Source organism: Aplidium turbinatum, chromosome 17 (assembly GCF_918807975.1).
Source record: "Aplidium turbinatum chromosome 17, kaAplTurb1.1, whole genome shotgun sequence".
In the NCBI taxonomy this organism is placed as follows: domain Eukaryota; kingdom Metazoa; phylum Chordata; class Ascidiacea; order Aplousobranchia; family Polyclinidae; genus Aplidium; species Aplidium turbinatum.
The window spans coordinates 1,980,282-1,998,352 of NC_137488.1; the positions used below are offsets into that span (position 1 = coordinate 1,980,282).

General features: G+C 39.3%; 1 long non-coding RNA gene across 1 annotated transcript; it reads right to left on the reverse strand.

Moving 5' to 3' along the window:
* Nucleotides 1-13,815: 13,815 nt before the first annotated feature.
* On the reverse strand, nucleotides 13,816-16,064 carry LOC145786328 (uncharacterized). Its single transcript, XR_014291285.1, has 3 exons — nucleotides 15,929-16,064; nucleotides 15,585-15,703; nucleotides 13,816-13,916 (listed from the first exon to the last, which is right to left on the reverse strand). It is a non-coding gene; the product is annotated as an uncharacterized LOC145786328 (long non-coding RNA).
* Nucleotides 16,065-18,071: the final 2,007 nt, after the last annotated feature.

Sequence of the window (18,071 nt, forward strand, 5' to 3'; positions counted from 1 at the left end):
TTGGCTACGCCACTGAGATGCTGTATCGGAGGATGGGGTAAGACACATCAAAAGACGCATCGCTTGGCTGTAAATCTACACTGTCTTCGCCGTTCGCAATGAAGCGTCCACGTTATAATTTGCAAACTCTTTCACAGTTCAGAAGAACTTTGCCAGCACAGAATTGCACCTTTTGTTGTTACCCAACCAGAGATCTCTCGCCAACCACAATTTACAAAGCTCACTCTAAACTATTACTTACATACGTTCGACGTCTGTTGATGTTGTGTATGTCTTGTAAAAGCGGCGCGATCATTTCGGTTACAGCTGCACAAGCTAACGCAAGGCAAGGCACGAAAGGAGATGCTCATGATAATTTGACGTCTAATGGCGTTGAATCAATGCAAATAGGGTGATGTTTCTATAAAAGATTTAATTCTGCAAGTTGGGCACGTACTATGCGCCGGCGCGTAACACCAGTGAATAAAGAAACAACAGGAGAAAATTTCTGCTCCTAAAAAGAGCAAACTGCAAAAATATTTCTGACAAGGTGTCATAAACCACGTTGTATTTCAAAAAGTATCTGAGATACAAATTTTTGAGGAGCATCTCCAATATGCGTATGAACTTTGTGACAAAGTCATGAAATTTCAGCTTTTTAAAATAGTTTTATCGTATGGTTTTCAGCGTTTAAAATATCGAAAGGCATGAGATGCCCTAGCCCAGGCATGAAAGTGTTAACAACAAAAACTAGTCACACTAATCTAAACAAAATATCAATTGACTGTGGAGTATTTAGTTTCAAAATTAGCTCCATATTGCAAGTTAGCAAAGTTGCTCCATATTGCGTAAGTCCGCCCCGTTAGCTCAGTGGTTATACGCGCCCGGCTCAAGCTCACGCGGCGCTGGTTCGACTCTCGGGATGTGCGCTTGAGCAACGCATTTCAGGACTGCTCTCCATTCAGCGACACCTACTGAATGGAATAATTCCCCTGCAACAACGCTTCAACAATCGGAAACTTCACTCTGTCAATCTCGGTAACCGGCCCTGCATCAAGAGCCTCTACAAGTATGCGAAACTACCAGGAATAACCAATCAAGGCTTTGTCAGTCCGAGGATAAAGATTCAAAACCAAACCAAGTTTGCATTCTTGAGAGAGGTTTTGAACTACTTTCATTTTTGGATTTAGAGTTTCATTTTTTGCTAAACTTTTGGAGTGGAAGTGGATTCGGAGTTTGGTTTTACAACTTTGCATTTTTGTTAAATCAAATATTTCTCGTATAGTTCTGTTCGATCAACGAGATATAACACAATGAGTTGAAACTCACTCTTCTCTTAGTGTTTCTCTTTTATCTCTCTCGTTTCTCTACGTGGTTCGTTTCATGGTTCACTGCATGCACATGGAAGGCTACAGACTGCCACCGTACGGGTGTACGGCGTGCTAAGAATGCACTAAAGCAAGGCTAAAGTGACGGCAAATACCACGAAGCAATTGGACTGTTCCGACCATAGTATTATTGTTAGGTGGTTTAAAAGTTTATTTTCGTTACCGTACCGCTTGTCTTTTCAGATTATTGTGTGAAATTTTGAAGTAGGTTAATCAGGATGTTACAGGTCAATAAGCAGGGTAAATACATAGGCTCTTGCTAACAACAATATTAAATTAGTATAAGGTAGCAAAGGTCTACGAAATACGATACAAAACGACTGACTGTAGGCTATATGGTTATCAAAGTTTATCTTATCCAGCTATAAACAACCAACAGGGCTAGAAGAAGTTTAGCTTTTTATAACAGTGCAATGGAAAACAGTTCTGATAATTTAACCGTCGAGTATCTTGTGGAAATAACCGAAGATGAAGAATTTCAAAGTATTCCCATTTCAACGAGCGCGTCTACAGTGCAACGTGAATTTGGGTAAGAAAGCGTTTCAAAGGACCTCGCACCTCTAATTAAATTGTGCAGTTGTGTGTTGAAAGCTGAATAAAATTGTTTGGATATATTATCCGGTATTTTTGCAGATGTCACTTATGTCCGAAAACTTACAAAACCAACGGGGGATTGCGTTTTCATGTCAAGTCAAAGCTCGCTGGAAACACATGTAATAACACCAGAAAAGGTATGGTACTACAGTTCCGCATATTACCTGCCTGTAGACCGGCAAGACAACTTTATAGCCTGAATCGTCCATCCAGTGATCTCGTGGGATTGCTGTTGACTGAGCCAATCCCAATCTCTCCGTCTTATCTTCAAGTACGAAACTTGTCTTTATTCAGTCTGTATTTATTGGTCGATATCCAAAAACTTCATATAAAGTCGCCAAATAGATAACGCAATTGTCTATACCAGCCAGTAAATGAGACATGAGACATAAAACGGGGCAAGATGCATATTTTAACTTTGCCTACATTACCGTAAAAAATAGCACGAATTTACGATTTGTATACCATTAAATACTCTTGCCAGCATCTATGTTCAATACACAAACATTAACGTTTTGAAATTTACATTTCAGAGACGAAAATAGCAAAGTTTCACAACAACAACAAACGACTAATACGGTGCTTACACCTGATGAAATACACATAATAGAATATATTGGGGGATACGTGTTACGAAAATTGAAGCGCAGTGCCACAGATGAACAACAAGGCATTTTGTCTAAACTAGAAAGTGACACCAGTTGCACAGCGGGTTCATCTATGATTGACACACTACAAAACGACGAATACGGAACATTACTGAAGCCAAGTCCTACTCTGATGAAATTTTGCTGAGGCTGGAAGTGGATTTTCGAAAACGTTTTAGCTTTTGTAATACAATGCAGACTGTGTTTAAGGAGATTGATATAAACAGTTTGTATTTATTAACCAACGACTGGGACATTGTGTCATATATTGTAAACCACATTTGCAAGCTATATTTTAAAATTCGTACCTATCAAAAAACGAAGATTTTAAAGCTCAAAGTCATTGGTGATGTTCAGAAAAACAACATCAGCCTGCGTAAAGCGTTACAGTAAAGACACTAATGTACGGAATATTGCTCGTTGTTTTACAATAAAATGTAAATGAAAGTACTTTATGTTGTAGTGCTACGCCTTCCCATTGCTTTAGACTACGGTTTTTTTCATGGAACGTTGGCATTTTCAAACCAGTGAGCCTAGTTTTATGTATGTAGACCAGACTTCAAACGACCTCCAATCAGTCTAATGTTTTGCAAGGGCACTTCTATGGGGAAATGGCACATTTTAAGCCTTGTGGAGGAAGATTCCTAGAAACTTGTTTTTGTTTGAACCACTCTACTGCACATGATACAACAATTTACGCATACCAGAGACAAAAATTACACATTAGTGAGAACTTGAGAAGTGCCCAACACCTTCTTCTTCGCTCTACGCAAAGGCTCGTGTGAAACTGGACCTTTTTGCCATTCAACAACATGATTGACATTGCTGCCTTTGCTTTGCTTAATCTGTTTAGCACTGTAAATTGCACTTTGATAGTGTTCATATGCATTTACATCAGGAGCTTCGTTGCTTCCGCCAGCTCTCCTCATCATACCAAAATATGCCTCTAGGGGATCTTGGTTGATTCGCCGTGACAGCACATAAGTGCCAGGAGGGCTATTTTCGAGCAAAAACTTAATCAACTCGGCCATGGCTTTTGATGACATAACCAATCCTTCGAACGTTTGGTAAGATAGAAATTTCTTTTCTCGTACAGCAGCAGTGTCTCCTACAATGCTTTGCTTCCACTGGTTCAGTTCAGCTACAAAGGTTGAAGATAGCCAAGTTAGACGTGGATCGTCTGTTGTACGATATGGCGCCAACCTTTTATTGTATCCATATGCCACCCTGGTGTTCATTACATCGAACCACTGGTTCATCATGCCGGCGAACCAGGCACTTCGCTCCATTTCAGGACCACCTCGTTTTTGCATCAACTGGCTGACTGTTCCGGATAGAACTTGAGCTGCGTAGCAAACTCTCATTTTTGAGTAACTTTGTAAGTTAAAATGGGCGCTGGTCAGCTTGCAGCAACGCAGCTCGGTGCTTTCATAGAGATGTGGAACTTTTACGAAATGCTCCCACAATATTTGCTTGCTGCCATACTGCAATAACCTGGGGCCACCAGGCCTGCTGGATGCGATGTTGTTTCGCGTAGTTTTCAGCAAGTGTGGAGGATCAGAAATAAAAAAAATGCAATATTCTGGATTATATATGTTGCGACATTTATATGGAACTTCTAAATTCAAGTTGTTCATTTGTTGGAACATTTTTCTGTTGACGCTCATTCCGTCAGCTATCACACATATAACTGTGAAGCCACATTCTCGCTGCAATGCAGCTATTGCTTCCCAAACTGCACTTGTCTGTTCATGTGCTGATATCGCTTTCGTTGTCAGAAACATAAGTGGACGGGAGAAGCCACTTAAAATTGAACGCACATAAAATTGAAGGCAATGTGTGGCAGCTTGAGGAGTGTCAGAGTGCTGTGTTCGATGTTCTCCGATGTCCACAAAACCTACAATTCTATCCTGGGAGACACTATATGCCAGGTTCTCCTTCACTGAAAAGTAAACACAAAAATTATGATATGCTTCACTTGAGCCATTCGTTCAGCCTGTCATGTTACAATGCGCAAAAATAAAAAATTCTCTGATGCCTACGATGTTAGAGTGATCTCATGGTAATTTGGGGGTGCTGATTCCAAAAATGGCATCGGCTTAGCGATATTGGCTCTAGTTATCAAGATATTCAGTGTTTTTAAAATTATATTTCTTGTTAAAAGCGTAAATTAATTTAAATTTGTTATGAGTAGTCATTTTCTATGTTCACATATTACTATTCAAAAATTATTTTATAACCTTTCATCTCATCAATGGATAATGCTAAAAAACGCTCGTGCTCTTTCATCTTGAGACCTCTCTCCGCAATTTCTGTTAACACTTCCTTTGAAAGACCTGGGGTGGTTTTGTGGACACTCCTGTCATGTTAAAACAAATTAACCAGGTTGGTATTGGGTGACTAAACCTATGAAATGTTGCTAACTTATTGCAATACTTCGAAGTTGTTGGACACTAAATTAACTTACAAGACGTTCTATTTAACTGCGATGATTAATAAAAACAGACGTGATTTAACTGTTGCAGCAAAGAAAACAAAATTATATCGTGTATGCATTACCTGTAATCATGCAGCGTCCTTGAGCTTGGCAAGCGTAAAAATCGACTTCCCCTTAATTCTTCATATGCTGCCTTGCTTTTGCAAGCAATGCTAAGGCAAAATCTAAAACGCAACAGAAAGTTCAACCACAAGGCAACACAGTCATGCGAGTGTAATGCATAACAACAATCAGAGACGTAACGATGGGGAACGGGGAAGGGTTGGATCAGTCGACAAGCACTGAAATTCTTTTTTCTCAATTGTAAGCCATACTTTTTAAGATGTATCAGATGGGAATTGTACAGTTTTCGGAATTTGTGAAAAACGTCGATCAAATTTAGCATGCTGAAATTTCAGGTTAGCAAATGTTGAATAGAACAGGGCATCCTGTGTAAACCATGTTAGGCTTAGTACGATGCCTTAACCATAGAAACTATCACCTTATAATTTCTGGATGGTAACGTTCTCCACACTTTTGGGTTTTTTGCAATTTGCATTGTTCTCTCCACAAAATTGAATGGAAATCATCCACATTTTCTTCATTTGTTGCTAATATAAATAATGTAGAAGGAAATTAAACAGACACTTAAGCAATAAGCAAGCATATAGCAATAGTTTCAACCTTAACAACGACATTATCCCCAGTTGTAGAACTTATACGTAGCTATACAATGTCAACCTCTGGGGTTGTATTACATCAATGAAACAAAATCGTTATGGAATAATAATGACTACACAAAAATAAAAAGATAATCAATAATTTTATTCAGAATATTGATCATCTTTTCAAATTACCACATTTTAAAATGATTATATTAAAATTACCTGCTTCATACATTTCAATTTATTAGCCATTACTGTAAACCTCTACAGCTTCCATCACTAGGCCACAGCAATGATATGGTTTAAATAATATCAATATTATTAGCAATAACAAAACAATTAGCAATGAACAAACCTTTAGTCATAACACTGGTGAAATATGAGGACAGTTCTTCATCAACATGCACATGATTACGTGTGTTACTCAACATATCCTGCACTTGTTCTTCAAGCTCTGATATTCTATACCATTACCAGGTAAGTATTACATGATTAGAAGCAGATAAATTCTTAGAAATATGCAACACTAACAGGTACACCACTAAGTACAAATGCACTAAAATACTTAATGCCTTAACAGTGAAAGTGTTTTAGTGCACGTACCACTAATGTATCACTATCACTACATAATTCTTATAGGTATATATCATAATAATAATAGAATTTCTATAGCGCCAGACCTCGAAATTCGTTTTTGTTGACGGCGGACAAACGTGTCCGGTCTGAGCAGCTATCTCGGCGGACAAATTAAGTCTCACGGCGGACACACCAGTTTTAGCGTCGATTGTCGTGCTTTATTCACTTTATCTTGAAAATTCTTCGCCATTTGAGAACTATAGCTACGGTTTAGAAGGCTTTTTAAAATTTCAGCAAAGTCACTCTGAAAGGCTTTCAGACCAACGACGTGCGCTTGAAGAGTCAAAGCGCCGTGTCGCTGCTCAATACGCCGCATAACTGATTGACTTTCGCCGAACGAGGTCGCGCGGCTTCTTGCGTCACAATGCTTTGGCACGAGTCGGAAAAACTTCTACGCTAACGCTACTATTTTCTGCTGTGCAAAGTTTCACTAGTCCTTTATCTTTAAGTTTATTTTTGCGTGTCATGTGAGCGAAAGTGAATTTTCCCTGGGCCTTTTCTTTCTTACAGTAATACCAAAACTTCACAAATTTTGCTGTAATAGCTTACTGAACTCGTATAATCTAATTTTGTAACCAACCTTGCCGTATCAATATTACTAGGAGATCAAAGCCAAATATTGTGACGTAAAACTTGAACAAAGTTGCGCTGATTAGTGTAGAAGTACCGGTACTCCCATCGATTCTTAGCGAAGAATTCACCTGAGTTGTTACCCTGATTCAATGTCATCAATTGTTGAAGCAACGTAAAAATCGAACGTTTTCCTGCTTGTATGGAAGCTACCCAGATAACATAATCTATCATTTTTACATTGATTCAACGTCTGCGTCTACATAGAATTAATATAAGAATGATAGATTTTGTTGTCTTGGTGAGAAATACAGTATTCACATTTTCTAGATGCGCGCTAGAATACGCGGGAAATTATATTCTTGCAACAATTGTTAGTACTATGCAATGACGATTTGTATCGCTAGTTCCTGAGTTATTTCTCGGCGGACAAATATGACCGATCTAAATGGTACTTCCCGCGGACATCACATGCTGTGACGGCGGACATGACCGCCGTGTCCGCCGTGAATTTCGAGGCCTGGCGCCGTAACTATGGTGTAGCACCATGCTATGCCATCATACCATAGTAAATAATCAGAAGTAAGCACATGGCCATATAAGCTAAACCCACCGGAAGCCATTTTTATGGCTATTGACGTTAATTACTTTCCACTGAGGGCAGATTTTACCTAGAGCTCATAACTCTTTCTTTATTTATTATACCATAGTAAACATATATTACCGTTTATCTTTAACTTGTATAGTAGCTTTAATTCTCGAAGGCACTGCTGTTGCTACTCGCAAACGTTTTAGAGGAATCGCACTGACGTTTTCTTCGTATTTCTCTTTTTTCTTGCTCTTTGCTGCTTGTTTGAAATCTTCCCGCTCGCAATTTAAGCATTTTACATGATCGCATGTAAAAATACAGCAGGCAACAGACCTATGCAGAGTATAATGTACATAGAATGAATGTAATATTCACTCAAACGAGTTGAATTTGTTTAAAACTTGTCTATTGGATATTGTAAAAAAAATATGTTTAGTTAGGTGTCCTTTTAAGGCAGTAAGAATTTTGAAAACTGTCTTTTAGCTAAATATTTTACATAGCTTGTTTTCGTTGTAAATTAACTTGTTAGAATACTCAAATCAACATCAAACATGAACAATAAACATAGAAAAATTTATATCAACAACAAAACATTCTTTTAAACTCATCCGGTTCAGTGTTCCCTCTGAGGCGAGAGAAATGCAAAATTTTTTGGGCATTTTTGCACTGCTCAATATAAAGTGAGAAGCCATACAATGCTGGGCATGTTTAGGTTAAAAATTTAGGGCATTTTCTCAGCCACCATTTTGTAGAGGGGATCCTGATGCGGTTCTAGTTTAAAAATACCTTAGTGCCAGTCTGGTTGTTTTTGGGACAGCTTCTTTGCCTGTGGTAAATGCTTCAGCAGATTTTGTGGTAATGTGCGTGAATGTAGTGAAGCGTGACGGCCGACACGTAAAACGGAGCAAAAAGAGGAGTTTCCACTCATGGTGTTATATCTCGTTGGTTCGATCTGGCAGTAAAATGCTTATAAGTGTGCGCCACTGAAAATTAAGGTGGTGGTGCAATCCTGGTTTGACTCCCGGCTTAAGCTGTTGTTGACAAACACCGCTCACCAAGATTGTATAGTTGCTGAAGGAAAAGCGCCCGAGAGAAAGAACTGACCACCTTGGATGGCTGGTTTTGAATTTTTATCCTCGAACTGACAAAGCCTGAGAAGTTATTCCTGGTAGTTTCGCATACTTGCAGAGGCTCTTGACGCAGGGCCGGTTACCGAGATTTGCACAGTTAAGTTTTCCTATTGTTAATGTTGAAGCGTTGCTTCCAGAGAATTGTTGGAATTATTCTATTCACTGGGTTCCGCTGAATGGAAAGCAGTCCTGAATGCGTTTCTCAAGCGCATACTCCGAGAGTCGAACCAACGCCGCGTGATCTTGATCCACTGAGCTAACGGGGCGGATGGTGGCTGTTTTTCGTTAGTTCCTCTTCTTAGTGCCAAAGGTGTAGTACAATGAGAATCTCTATGCTTGGATTCAAGTATGGATCTGTAGCGGACGCTGCTTTTCAGCACATCCACCCATACATAGCCATCAGTGGGATGGCAACATTCCTGGGCGAAGTCGGCAAGGAATGATAGGACACGAGGTCGACTATGCTGTTGTATTGTCCACTAACTCAGACGATCAGTACCGGTACTTGCTCACAATGTAACGATCAATACTTGCTCACAATTATGATTTTTAATCTTCGATCCAGCAACACAAAAAAGTAAGGAAAAACACCCGAATGGTTAAAGCTCCACCACCAAAAACTGGATACAAAATATTGTCGCCTCTACATTACTAACAGCCTTGAGTCAGAAGTCATAGCTGCTGCACCAAAATCATAATATACAGACTCTGAACTAAACCGATTCAAACGTCATACTGGCAGCGGGAGAAAATAGAAGCCGTAGCAACAACAAAACTGATATACTGATTTAGAATTACCCAGACTGATTTTTGAGTTCTGATTTAAAATCGTGATTAAAGCTTCTTTAAGAAAGGTTCTAGTTTGGAATAGCGAGTTTTACATACGATCACATAACGCAACACGACTGCAAATCTACATAACGATGAACCAAGGTAGGAATTCGGCATAGCGCCTTACAAACGGTTCATTACTGAATTGAATTCCCGAGACGTGCAAATATGAGCTCAAAGACCAGAACTTCCTGGAACAAATCTAATGACGTATACGTGAGCGCATACGTGAGCTCTCTGGCGCTACAGACACTCCCGCAAGAAGGAAAACGGGGTAGCCGTTTTAGTCCAGTCGTTGAAGCGAAAAAAAGGGTCGAACCTTGACTTAATTGGTGTAAAGCTGAAACTTTGCACATTGTTTCTGTTGATTATGTAGCCTACATTGACCGAAAAAAAATCCCCGTGAAAATCTTTTGGTAAAAAAAAGTTATCCGCCTTTTTTGAAAATCCGCCATTTTTTTCTCAAATTGGCGGATAAACAAAATTTGAATATTTTTTCGTATCGTCATACTACGGCTTTTTTAAAATATGATATTATCATTGTCACAATTATTAAGCAAGTAGGTAGGCCTACTCAATAACATCTATATTTGACTTTAAACGAAGTGACATAAACAAAATATAGGCCTATAATAGCCTGCCGGTACGATAATGTATAATAGTTCCAAAAACGATAATTTTGTTCACTTATAGTCAGGTCAATATATATCAGGTCAAGACCCCAAAAATTTCCTACAGAAGGTTTTCCAAATGTTTTTTCTAGTATTTTTCATTAAGAATAATATATTAAAAATCAAGGAGAATCTGAGCACCGGAAAGTTGTCATTTTCAAGATGGCCGCCAAAATAGTATAATGACAATAATTCACTTAATATTCATGCTAGAGCTCTAATTCTGGCGTCTATCCCTAGGTTTAAGGTGGTATGGAATTCAATAAGACAATTCAAAATGAAATTAACTAATTAGTTTAATGGAAAGGCTTATATGAAAAAAAAACACTAGTGAAACACTGGCAGTACAAGAATCGCAGACCACTTATTAAGTTATTTACATTCAGTTACTTAATAAGTCCTGGTCATTATCTTCATCCAGTAATGACTGATTGTAGCCTACGTATTGTCACAGGCATCAAGTTGCCACTGTCCACATGCTGAGATACAGGGTAGATTATTCTGCCTACAGCTATACCTGGCAGTGCTACAGGCAGTTGTACAGTTGCAGTGGATAATCTATAAGAGGGAATCTGGGTCAGCATGCATTCATGTCACAAACTGACTGCCTTCCAGTTTCCAACCCCACCCGTAAGTTTCCATATAACTCTCCTGTCCTAGCCACACCATTATTTGGTAGTAAACCCTTAGACAGTGAAATTTTTTTGATGACTCAGTAGGTGGTAGGCGTTCTGGTGTCACAAATGATTGGGAAGAGACTACTTTTTTTCTTAGTACGCTGTAGTGCAATGACGAGAGGAAATCCGTCCGCGTGCCCCCAAAAGTCACAGCCATCGCTTGAAAATCTTTGTTCACAATGGATGCTGCTGTCTGCTTTGGAAGAAGGAAGTAATTTGCACAGTCTTTCAGAGTAGCATTACCCTTTACCAGCTTGTAAATGACAGATTTTCTTACCCACATCAATAATTCTTGATGTTGTGTCACATCCAGTGTAGGCATGTAGAAAAAGTGATTGGAACATAATTCTTCACCCATCACCATTTTCAGCTCGTTCATATTATACACTTTGTCAGCATTTTCCTTGTCGGAACGGAAATATAGATCTTTGTCTGCTTGTTGCGCATAATGAAGAAGCAGAACCAACAGATCTGTGTCTTCTCCAATCAACGTTGTCGAGTGTGACACTGCATTAAGAACAGTAGCCTTCACAATCGGAACATCAGCATCCCCTGGAGCATTGATCACTTCGCAGCCTTTAGACTACCCCGAAGTGTTTTACTGATCAAGTCGATCATTTTTTCGTTTGTGTATGTTCATGTACATTAACGTCATCCTCGCCACAACACCATTCACAATATTGCTCAGGGTTTGATTCTGAGAAAAAGGTACATAACCAACCAGTCAGGGCCGGATTTACCAATAGGCTAGACAGGCTGAAGCCTAGAGCCTCAACGTCCAGGGGCCTCGAAATTCGGTTTCGAAGTTTGTAACTCTTTTAAAATTTCGATAAGTCTCGATTTCGAGTAATGGGTAGTACCAAATTTAAGTCATAAGTAGAATAGACAACCGAAAACAGACATTGCCGTTAGCTACAGCGTGGGTCAGGTGTACGTCAGAAGGCGTACACCGATGCATAGCGCTCAAGTCCGTTTTCCCGCAGTGCAGGATAAAGATATGAAAAACAGAAACAAAAAGTTTAAACCCTACCTAAACTATAGATCTACACATAGGCTACACTGTTGGTGTTGGTTTGTGGAAAGAATTATCAAATAAAGAAATAGCCTAGCCTACTGGATAGAGAGAGGCCCTTCTGAAGTTCAGCACAGTTGTGGTACATTTTCTAGTTCCAAACGAGTGTACAAAAAGCAATCCAGGTTTAGCACAAAAACTCTGTTTTTTGCAACGAAAGTCAATGGTGAAACATATAGCAGAGAGTGGCTTGTATATTCCTCTGCAAAAGGACGCGTAGCCTATAGGCTATTGCTTTGTTTGTTAAAATTTTCCAAATGATGCATCTTCTTCGGCTTTATTAGCTTCTGATGGTTTTGATGACTGGCACAACTCTTATCTTATCCAAGTTCATGAAAACTCAGAAAAACACACAAATGCCATGTTAACCTACCTAACAAGGCAGCGAGGATATACGCTTACTTCAAAGCTGGAGGAGCAAATAAAAGCAGAACAGCAGTATTGGTGGCATGTAATGGAAAGAATCACCGCTGTAATTTGTAGTCTTGCAGCACGAGGTTTGCCTTTTAGAGGGGACAATGAACGATTTGGATCTTTCAAAAACGGCAATTATCTTGATCTTTTAGAACTAGTGGCAAAATTTGATCCATTTTTACTTGCTCATATCAATCGCTATAGAAGTTCAGGATCAGGAAATCCCTCTTATTTGTCAAAAACTATTTGCGAAGAGATGATTCAGCTCATGGCCAAAAAAGTTAAAGAGTCAATTGTAGGTGCCGTGAAAAAATCGTGATATTTCAGTTTTTCTGTGGATTGTACTCCCGATATTTCCCATACCGATCAGTTAAACTTTGATTATCAGATACGTGTCTCCTGTAAACGGTTTACCAAGTGAGAGATTTATAACTTTCCTTGAGCTGAAAGACTACTCTGGGGTAGGCATGGCAGATTTCGTGCATAAATATCTCACTACTGAGGTTCAGCTTGATTTTAATAAATACCGAGGGCAGTCTTATGACAATGCTGCAAACATGGCTGGTACCCAGTAAACATTGATTGTTGGGGCAACATTGGCAAGAAGTTGGCCGCAACATTGGCAAGATGCAGACGCCAACATTGGCAAGATGTTTTATGCACCATTTGGATGCATCTAGCCAGCGTTGGCGTCTGCATCTTGCCACCGTTGGCTTCTGCATCTTGCCAACATTGGATTATGCATCTTGCCAACGCTGGCTTCTGCATCTTGCCAACATTGGCTTCTGCATCTTGCCAACGGTGGCAAAATGTTTTATGCACCATTTGGATGCATCTGGCCAGCGTTGGCGTCTGCATCTTGCCAACGCTGGTTTATGCATCTTGCCAACGTTGGCTTCTGCATCTAGCCAACATTGGCTTCTGCATCTTGCCAACGTTGGAAAAATGTTTTATGCACCATTTGGATGCATCTGGCCAGCGTTGGCGTATGCATCTTGCCACCGTTGGCGTCTGCATCTAGCCAACGTTGACTTCTGCATCTAGCCAACGTTGGCTTCTGTATCTTGCCAACGTTGGCAAAATGTTTTATGCACCATTTTGCTTCATCTTGCCAACGTTGGCATCTGTATCTGGCCAACGTTGGCAAGATGGCTTGTGCACCATTTTGCTTCATCTGGCGCCTAAATTCTGGTTGACTTTTATGCACCATGATGCTGCTTCATCTGATCTATTGACTATTGTGATGCCCGCGCTTTGACCAAGGTTGGCCATGCGAAGCAAGCTGGTGCATAAAACATCTGAACCGCATTGGCATCTACATTTGCCAAACGTCTCTGTACTTAAACCTCGCTCATCACCAAAAGTTTATTGTTGAACCTAGCTAATCCTTGGGCGAAAGAACAGCAGCAACACGGATTTATAAGCAACACTTCTCCCTTTGTGACAAAGCAAAGTAACAGCCGAGCTTCGTATATTTTCACATTTATTAGAAACAAGCCACATCAAATCGTATTGATAGATGGAGATTCATTGCACATCAGCAGCTTTTTCTTGTGTATCTTTATCATTGTGAATTCCTGAGAATGAAACAAAAATATTTAATTCAAGAGGGCTGTTTGGCAACAGTGTAGGAATCATAGGCGTAGCCAGGGGGGCAAAAGGGGCCATGCCCCCCAAATTTTCAAACTTTGGATTCCGAAGTTGAGCCCTTTGTTGAAAATGCAATAAAGTCTGTAGAAATTTATATCGTTTTCCAAGACATCTGGCTATTAACACCCCCAAGGACTTGTTTTAGACACACAGAAAGACACCAATAAATTTTCCAAATCGTAAATCGCCCAAAATTTACGCGATTTACATTTCTTTGAACTAATTTGTGGAAGCAATTTCAGAATGGCTTACTCTGTTGGGCTTTTGTGTAGTTATTGAGTTTTTGTTTAGCTGTGTTTTTGGTGTTCTCTAATTTAGCCGCAGTTTTTGCCAGTTTGTGTGTAAGAGCTATCTTTAATAAGTTAATAGCTGTTTATCTGCTAATAAATTTCATACAAATATTACCCTAAAAGTGTTTTCAGAAAGCGCTATAATCCATTATTTGAGTGTAATTTTTCAAAAATTTTCCGGGGGAGCATGCCCCCGGACCCCCTTAGAATACGCGTGCCTTCGGCACGCTCTTACCCCGCTACCAGTTTTATTGCTTCAACCCACCAGGATACGCCACTGCACATCAAGCGGCGATGGCTTTAAATCAAACACTTTGTTGTTCTCTTCAATTCATCAAATATTTGGCCCCCCCCGCCAAAACATTTTTCTGGCTACGCCCCACAGTGTAGCATTTTGATCAGTTGTCGTTCAGGATACTACGAAGCAGTGGCATAGGCAGAAAAAAAATTTGGGGGGGGGGCCAAATATTTGATGAATTGAAGAGAACGACAAAGTGTTTAATTTAAGACATCTGCAGTGGCGTTTCCTGGTGGGTTAAGTAAGAGAAGCAATAAAGGTGATGGGGGGTTAGAGCGTGCCGAAGGCACGCGTTTACTAGGGGGGTCCGGGGGCATGCTCCCCCGGAAAATTTTTGCAAAATTACACTCAAGTAATGGATTATAGCGCTTTCTGGAAACACTTTCAGGGAATATTTGTACGAAATTTATAGACAGATAAACAGCTATTAACTTATTAAAGGTAGCTGTTACACACAAACGGGCAAGAATTGCGGCTAAAATTAGAGAACACAAAAAAACTTAGCTACACAAAAACTACAAAAAAAACCAACAGAGTAAGCGATCCTGAAGTTGCTTCCACAGATTAGTTAAAAGAAGCGTAAATCGCGTAAACTTTGCGCGATTTACGATTTGCAAAACTCATTGGTGTCTTTCTGTGTGTCTAAAACAAGTCCTGGAGGGTGTTAATAGCCAGATGTCTTGAAAAACAATATAAATTTATACAAATTATATTATATTTTCAACAAAGGGTTCAACTTCGGAATCCAAACTTTGAAAATTTGGGGGGGGGCCATGGCCCCTTTCGCCCCCCCCTGGCTACGCCTATGCTACGAAGTTAATTGACAATCTGCAATATCAATGTAATATCCCTCTCTCCAACGTGCGTGACAAAAAACTTATCATTCGATTCTGCGCCACGCAGAGCAATAATCAAGTTCCAATACATTCTAATTGCGTGTACAGATAGTTATTCAACAACTAAAGCAACACATTCGCAGTTGTCTTTCAAACATACAACAAGCTCACCAAAAGTTAGTTTTTGCCGTTTTCAGCCACCTTGCCTGTCTTTCCAATTTCGAAATCACTCTGAAACTCTTCATCAATTTGCTGCACGGCAGCAGCTTTGTCGTGCGCCATCACCATGTCTAATCATGAAAGTAAAAAAAGAAGTGTTAAATCAGTATATAAATGCCGACATAGCCTACTAACCACCATGTTCGTTGTTCACATCAATGCGAATACACCACTAAAACATTTTCATACATTACTCAATACTCTTCACAATTACATCATACATTAATCAAAAGAACAAAATGGCATAGTTATGACATAATCATTTAGTCGTAGTAAAAACATTTATCCGTACTCACCAAGAACAATCTTTTTCAGATTCTTTTTTAAACAATCAAACGAGTGCTTAGACTTCACGACGTTTTTTTTTCTTTCTTTTTTCTCGACATGACTTGAACTGTGTTGTGTTCGATAATAATAGTTGGAATAAGTCCACTGATACAATCGCTTGCAGTTTTGCCAACAACTTGACTTAAATTTGCCACCTGCAAAATGTAAATCGAATGTAATGACAGGGGTTTCATCCATCATATTAAAAAGCTTCAGCACTTGTTAAAGAAATTTTCGACTGTTACAAATGACAGCCAACGTTTAAAGTTTATTTTGGGATTCCAGTCGTCTGTTTTGTTGCGTATGTAGGTTGCAGTGTAGGCTACTGTAGGCTATGTTGTCGAAATGGGCGCAAAATAAAACATGTTATTATTATTATTATTCAGTTGACGGCAATGAAAGCTACATTTGCAAATACTCTACAACCATCACAGACCTATCCACACGACATAAAAATACAAACACATTCAAGCAGTCAGGCAAACACTGCCGGAGCAGCAAAATCAAAGATTGAGCAGAACCCTACACATGTTGTGGGACATCACAAGCTCTGCTACTTTGCTGATATCTTCTTAGCACTCATCTAGAAGCACTGGCACTAAATTTGTCACGAGAATATTTCATATGAAAGTTTTCCATTGGTCATTGAGTTTTATAACTTTCTCTAAATTGAGTTTTATAACTTTCTTTAAATTGTGTAAACGTAGCCTAGTGACAAAAACGACTTTACACAATTATTTCAGGTTCAATGAATAAAAGACATTCACTTACCAGGTTTTCATAAACATTGTCGTAAGTCATTCCTATAGTTTCATTTTGATCATTTCTAAAACTTCTTTCGGCCGTAATAGGCCTATCTCAATTGAATTCGACTTTTTATATTTTCGATGCAAGAAGCTAAAATTCCTCTTAGCGCTGTTTACATAAGCATTGTGCTTTCGGCTCTCCACGTAATTGTGTATTGAGCACAACCGCCATGCTTGAACAGTCGAAGTGAATCGAGTGACGTCATAATCCCTTTAGCAAAGGATTACGTCATGGCCTTTGTCTTCCTTCATAAAAAAACCAAGTTCTTCTGCTAAATTGCATCTCCTCACGTTGATATAACACATCGCCGCATTCTAAAGCTTTGTTGCCTTTTTTACTTCAACGCGTCATATTGCCCAGTCAAAGTTTAAGTAGTGACGTCATAATGAAGTTTTCACAACAATTATTGTGCCTGCAGTATTGTTCTATGCACCGCGAGAGGAGAAAAAACGATACGCCGGATCGTTGAAAGTAAAAGTAGCAATCGTTTTGTGAAATCTCGCTTCAAGAAATTGAGGAGAGATTTCGACGCAACATGACTGCTCCTGAAGCTGGCCTATTGTGCAAGCTTTGCTACATTTAAAGTAAAGACGCCCCTTTGTTGGCGACACGAGAATCTCACCCACGTGGTCAAAATCAGACAGTGAGCGAGACTGCTCTCAGAACAAAATCAACAAGTGATACTCCATCAATTGATTTTTTTTACATTGATTCAGCGTCTGCAGACAGGTCAGCAGCGCGGCGGCAGTGCAGCCGCAACTCAATGATTACATGATCACCACAATCATGCTGCTGTGTCGAGCGCTACCAAACATCAACAAGTGAATTCGATTAAGCTTACAAGTTGTTTTAAATTTTCTTGAACTGCACGCAAATTTTGAGGTTGGTCCTGAAAAAATGTTTTCAAAAATATTACAACACATTTTAGTATAGTTAAACTTGAAAATTAAAAAAGCTTTTGTTGAACACAAGAAAAAAATGAAGACCTGGCAACTTGAATTAGCAACCACGTTTTTAAGTTTATCGCTTGTTAGTTACCTTACCAACGTCTGCAGACGTTGAATCAATGTAGAAAGAACGGATTATGCTAGTTGGGTATTGGAGGCACCAAAGCCTAAACTTTCTGAAAGTGTTCTCTGAATCACAAGACATTTATTGCACTAAATTATCTGAAGCAATTGAATATGAACAAACAATTTTTATCATGGCGTTGTTGGTACAAGAATACGGTATGCTAAAGAAACTGTGTTTTTCCACTAAACCACATGAGTCATTTAATTAAAGAGTCATTTTATTGTTGGCTAT